The sequence below is a fragment of the Lytechinus pictus genome, chromosome 18, assembly GCF_037042905.1.
Source record: "Lytechinus pictus isolate F3 Inbred chromosome 18, Lp3.0, whole genome shotgun sequence".
Classification (NCBI taxonomy): domain Eukaryota; kingdom Metazoa; phylum Echinodermata; class Echinoidea; order Temnopleuroida; family Toxopneustidae; genus Lytechinus; species Lytechinus pictus.
In genome coordinates, this window is record NC_087262.1 from 16975135 (window position 1) to 16981370 (window position 6236).

Consider the following 6236-nt stretch of genomic DNA (forward strand, 5'->3'; position numbering starts at 1 on the left):
ATTTAAAATTTAATATTTCCAAGAAGAAATTCTGTCAATTTCGCATTGAATCATCATCAGCAATCGTTATTCAATAGGAAAGATCCATTCAACTGGAATTTTTGTATCCTTTACCAACACTATCCACGAGCTTTAAGGTTAATATTGTGGTCTGTGATGGCCTCTTTTTAATTTCAGAAGAGTCATCCCAAATCCTGATATTCAAGACCCCATACATTTTTTTCCATTCTCAGTTCGCTTCTTACCAGTGAGAGGACGAGTTTTAATTGAACAAATTTCGACTGCTTATTCAGTTGCCCCTTTTGATACAATAACAACTTTTCATTTTTCTTCTGAATTTTCATTTTGTTTTTTACCCCTTTCCTTCTGTAATCATGCACATGATTTTGAACGACTGAATTTACTTTTTCAAAGCTCGCTCATTACGCTCGCTCGCCATAGGAGTTCAGTCCCTCCCATACTTTTACAACCCATTAAAGAGTAATTGGACACAATTCGGTCTCCCAGTATACTGAATAATTTATTCGCCCGCACATTCATATGAATGACCAACCCAACTATAATCCCGTTGTTTAGATTGTTTCAAGCCAACTCGCAACACTTTCGACACTGATGATAGTTTAAAATCGAGCACATGGGCCCCATACTTTTAATATTTTAACGTCTTTAGAATATATTCCTCTACAAATCTAGAGAGTATGATGAAAATGACATGGATTTTTAATGTTTGGGAGCAGAACCATTGGCGGCGGGAGCCAAAAAATTTAAGGGGGTCTACCTGAAATTTTGTGATGGACACATGTAAAAAAAATTGACAAGCAAAAAAAAAAAGTCATCTACTAAAAATTTCAAGGGGGGACCGTCCCCCCCCCACCTCAAATTTAGGGGGGACCTGTCCCCCCCCCCCCCCGCTTCCGCCGCCTCTGAGCAGAACTATATATACGGAACCATACGTATTTTAGACATTTTGTGCGGTATTATCAGACTTTTACTTGTTTTTGGCGCATTTTGGGCTGTTCTAAGCCAACTCACAACAGTTTAGACACTGATAGCTTAAAAACGAGCACATGGATCCCATGTTTTTAATATTTCAACGTCATCAGAATATATTCCTTTATTACAAATCTAGAGAGTATGATGAAAATGACATGGATTTTGAATGTTTGGGAGCAGAACTACGCGGAACATATACGTATTTTAGACATTTTGGATGGTATAATCGAACTTTTACTTGTTTTTGGCGCATATTTGGGCTGTTTCAAGCCAACTCGCAACAGTTTAGACACTGATAGTTTAAAAACGAGCTCATGGACCCCATGTTTTTAATATTTCAACGTCTTCGGGATATATTCCTCTGCAAATCTAGAAAGTATGATGAAAATGACATGGATTTTGAAAGCTAGGGAACAAAACGACGGAACCATTCGCATTTTAGACGGTAATATTAGACTTTTGCACGTTTTCGGAGCATTTTAGGTTGATTTCAATATTTTCAAGCAAACTCGGAACACTTTGGACACTGATAGTATAGAAACGAGCACATGGACCCCATATTTTTAATATTTTAACGCCTTTAGAATATATTCCTCTACAAATCTAGAGAGTATGATGAAAATGACATGGATTTTGAATGTTTGGGAGCGAAATATGGAACCATTTGCATTTTAGAGGGTATTATGAGACTTTTGCATGTTTTCGGCGCTTTTTTTTAAAGCCAACTTGCTATACTTCGGACACCAACAGTTAAAAAACGAGCACATGGACCACATATTTTTAACATTTGAATGTCTTCAGAATATATTCTTTTACAAATTTGGAGAGGATGATGAAAATGACATGGATTTTGAATGTCTGGGGGCAAAACTACGGAACCATTTGCATTCTAAACGGCATTATACTAGACTTTTGCACGTTTTGGGCGCATTTTGGGCGATTTTCATGCCAACTCGCATCACTTTGGACACTGATAGTTAAACAAGTGGAATGCCTCTGGCCGTCTCACCTGCATCACGCGATTCAATATAGCAGCAGTGCTGATTTTGAAAACTACTATAACTCGCACAAGATGTTCAGTGATACTTGGTTACTCTTATTTCCACGTTTTATGAACTAGACCAATACACTTATAGAGATATGATGGCAATTCAACAAATACCCCCAACGTGGCCAAAGTTCTTTGACCTTACATGACCTTTGACCTTGATCATGTGACCTGAAACTCGCACAGGATGTTCAGTGATACTTGATTACTATTATGTCCAAGTTTTATGAACTAGACCAACACACTTTCAAATTTATGGCTGTAATTCAACAAATACCCCAATTTGGCCAAAGTTCATTGACCCTAAATGACCTTTGACCTTGATCATGTGACCTGAAACTTGCACAGGATGTTCAGTAATACTTGATAACTATTATGTCCAAGTTTCATGAATCAGATCCATAAACTTTCAAAGTTATGATGGTAATTCAACAGATACCCCCAATTCGGCCAAAGTTCATTGACCCTAAATGACCTTTGACCTTGGTCATGTGACGTGAAACTCATGCAGGATGTTCAGTGATACTTGATTAACCTTATGTATAAGTTTCATGAACTAGGTCCATATATTTTCTAAGTTATGATGACATTTCAAAAACTTAACCTTAGGTTAAGATTTTGATGTTGATTCCCCCAACATGGTCTAAGTTCATTGACCCTAAATGACCTTTGACCTTGGTCATGTGACATGAAACTCAGGCAGGATGTTCAGTAATACTTGATTAACCTTATGGCCAAGTTTCATGAACTAGGTCCATATACTTTCTAAGTTATGCTGTCATTTCAAAAACTTAACCTCAGGTTAAGATTTGGTGTTGACGCCGCCGCCGCCGTCGGAAAAGCGGCGCCTATAGTCTCACTCTGCTATGCAGGTGAGACAAAAACGAGCACATGGACCCCATTTCTTTAAATTTCCTACACCTTCGATATGCATTCCTTTACAATTTAGCCGAATTTGATGAAAATGACATGGATTTAATATAAAAAAAAGCTCACAAAATACTTTTTTAATTTTTTTAATAGATTCACGTCTTTGACGATTTTTTTTAAAAGCCAACTTGCTATACTTCGGACACCAACAGTTAAAAAACGAGCACATGGACCACATATTTTTAACATTTTAATGTCTTCAGAATATATTCTTTTACAAATTTGGAGAGTGGATGACATGGATTTTGAATGTTTGGGAGCAGAACCATTGGCGGCGGAAGCCAAAAAATTTAAGGGGGTCTACCTGAAATTTTGTGATGGACACATGTAAAAAAAATTGACAAGCAAAAAAAAAAGTCATCTACTTTAATCTATTTTAAGGGGGACCGTCCCCCCCCCCACCTCAAATTTAGGGGGGACCTGCCCCCCCCCCCGCTTCCGCCGCCTCTGAGCAGAACTATATATACGGAACCATACGTATTTTAGACATCTTGTGCGGTATTATCAGACTTTTACTTGTTTAGCCGAATTCCTTTACAATTTAGCCGAATTTGATGAAAATGACATGGATTTAAAAAAAGTGCAGCTCACAAAATACTTTTTTAATTTTTTAATAGATTCACGTCTTTGACGATTTTTTCCCCGAGTTTTTGCACCATTCATGCCAAAAAAGGGCGCTGCTGACTCTAAATAGATATAGTTTTACCAATTAAAAGACTTTTTTCTTACTTTGGTATACACTTTGTTATATATCTTGAAAATCTGATTAGTTTAATGCGGTATCCCGTGAGTAAAGATGTTTTAAACTCATTTGGTGAATACGTGAGGTCTGAGAGAGGCATAATTCTCTTGATTGCGCAACATTTCATAATCATTCAAATACGGCGACTAGACTTTGAAGTCCCGTAGAAAAAAAAAGCACATGAACCTATATTATTTTTTGCATTTTCATAATGTATAGATACCAAATTAACTCTCTGCAAAATTGGTGAAAATGACATGGACTTCATTTTGACTGCGGAACGTCCTTAAGGTGCATGATACTTGGCAAGTTAAAAACATGCACATTAATCACATGGTTCATTTCTGCACCCTATATGGTGCTTGATATAGCTAATTGCACTCTAAAACGTTCAAAATTAGCATAATTGCACTCATTAGCACCCATTGCGTTGCTGCTATTGTACCAACACCTAGGTTTTTTAATTGATCCCCTATTTCTTAGTGTGAATGCATAGCATTATAAAAATGTTAGTAAATATGTATTTCTATAGAAATGTTAAAATAATATCATAAAAAATGCCAAAAATAAAGAATGATGTTTCTTAATACTTATACATTTTTAAAACAGTTTTTAAAACAGAAAACATTTCAAAAAAAATATTTTGTTAACATATTTGAGAAACATATTGTCATGACATTCTATATACTTCCTATACGGGAGTTACCACAAACAGAAACAGAAACATTAAAATTGTGAAATTAGGCCTATCACAAAAACGTCGAAATTCATTCTTGAAACATTTTTCGAAAACATCAAAAGAACATTTTTCAAAAATGTCATGTTGAAATGTTTTGAAAAAAGATATATTTTCATGACTTGTGTTATAACATTAGATGTCAAAAGAATGTTTAAAAATGCTACATTAATTGAGAAACATATTGTCATGACGTATCGAGAATGGTTTTTGTTATTGTCATAATTCTAAGAACATATATTTGATGTCTTTTTTCACATAATGTATAACATCATATGAACGATGTTAGTAAAAAAAAATTCTGAAATATTGTTATATCATAAAAACGTATCAAACAATATTTTCTCTCTTTTTAGTGAGAAAAACATAGTTTCATAGCATTTCAAGAACGTTTGATTGTTATAATCATAACAACCTTATTAAAAATATGTTTAGATCACAAAGATGAAAGAATAATTTAAAAATTGTAAAATTGTGCTATAAAGACACTAAAATATGGATGCTTCTTATATTTTGAAGTATTTTTGGAAAATATCAGAAAATATTTCTCCAAAAATGTTTTGTTGAACTATTTTAAAAACACATTTTCCTTACGTTTAATAATTGATGTTATTGTCATAATATTCTTACAACATTTTTTAAATGTTTATTTCTTATCAAATCTATAAGCTTATAAACATGTTAGTAAAATTTCATTAAGTTTCTGAAAAAAATGCAAGACTCATTTAATAAAAACATTGAAAATATGTTTAGTATGAATTTCATTAACGGTTTTGAAAAAAAATTAGGAAAAAAAAACAAAAAAAAAAAAACGTTTAGTTCAAATGTATTACATAAACATCGAGCGTTTGATATCATTGTCATGATATTACCGTTTTTGGCGAATTATATTTTCACATCCAATGTACAACGTATGATAGTAAAATGTTATTTTGTTTCTCAAAGGATATTAAAATTACCTCACATAAACGTAAAAATTATGTTTTTGTAAACGTGTTTGGAAAACATTAGAAACACAATTTTATAAAATGATTTGTTAAAATGTTGTAGAACTATATAGTTTCATTTCAATTCAAGAACGTTTATTATTATTGTCATAATTTTTGGCAACCTTTTTTTTAATGCTATTTTAACATATCCAAGGTTTAATAACATTAATTATGAAAATGTCAGTAAATTGTTATTGTATTTCTTTTAAAATTGTGAAATTAGGCCTATCACAAAAACGTCAAAATTATTATGTTTCTAATCCATTCTTGAAACATTTTTCGAAAACATCAAAAGACATATGTTGAAATGTTTTGAAAAAAAATATTTTCATGACTTGTTTTATAACATAGATGTCAAAAGAATGTTTAAAAATGCTATTTTTACATTAATTATATAACATTATAAAAACGTAGGAAAAATATTATTTTGTTTTCTTAAGAATGTTTTCATATCATTTTAACATAAAGAATTGACACTTTGATAAGAAGTTTTAATTAAATTTGGGGAAATGTTTTTAGATGTTTTCTTGTCAGGCCATCAAAACATTTATTATATGCTTGACATCATAACGTTAATTTGTTGAATTTTTAACATAGGGGGAATAATATTTCGTGAATGATGTTAATGCAAATATTCTTTTCAAATATTTTTTAAGCATTTCTAAGACCTTTCAGAAATGTTATCATAACGCAGGGGCGGATCCAGGATTTTTTCGAAAGGAGAGGGGGAAAATTATGCGAAGGAAAAATTTGACAAACAAAACGAAAAAAAATTAAGTGGATTTCCAGTCCACGAAA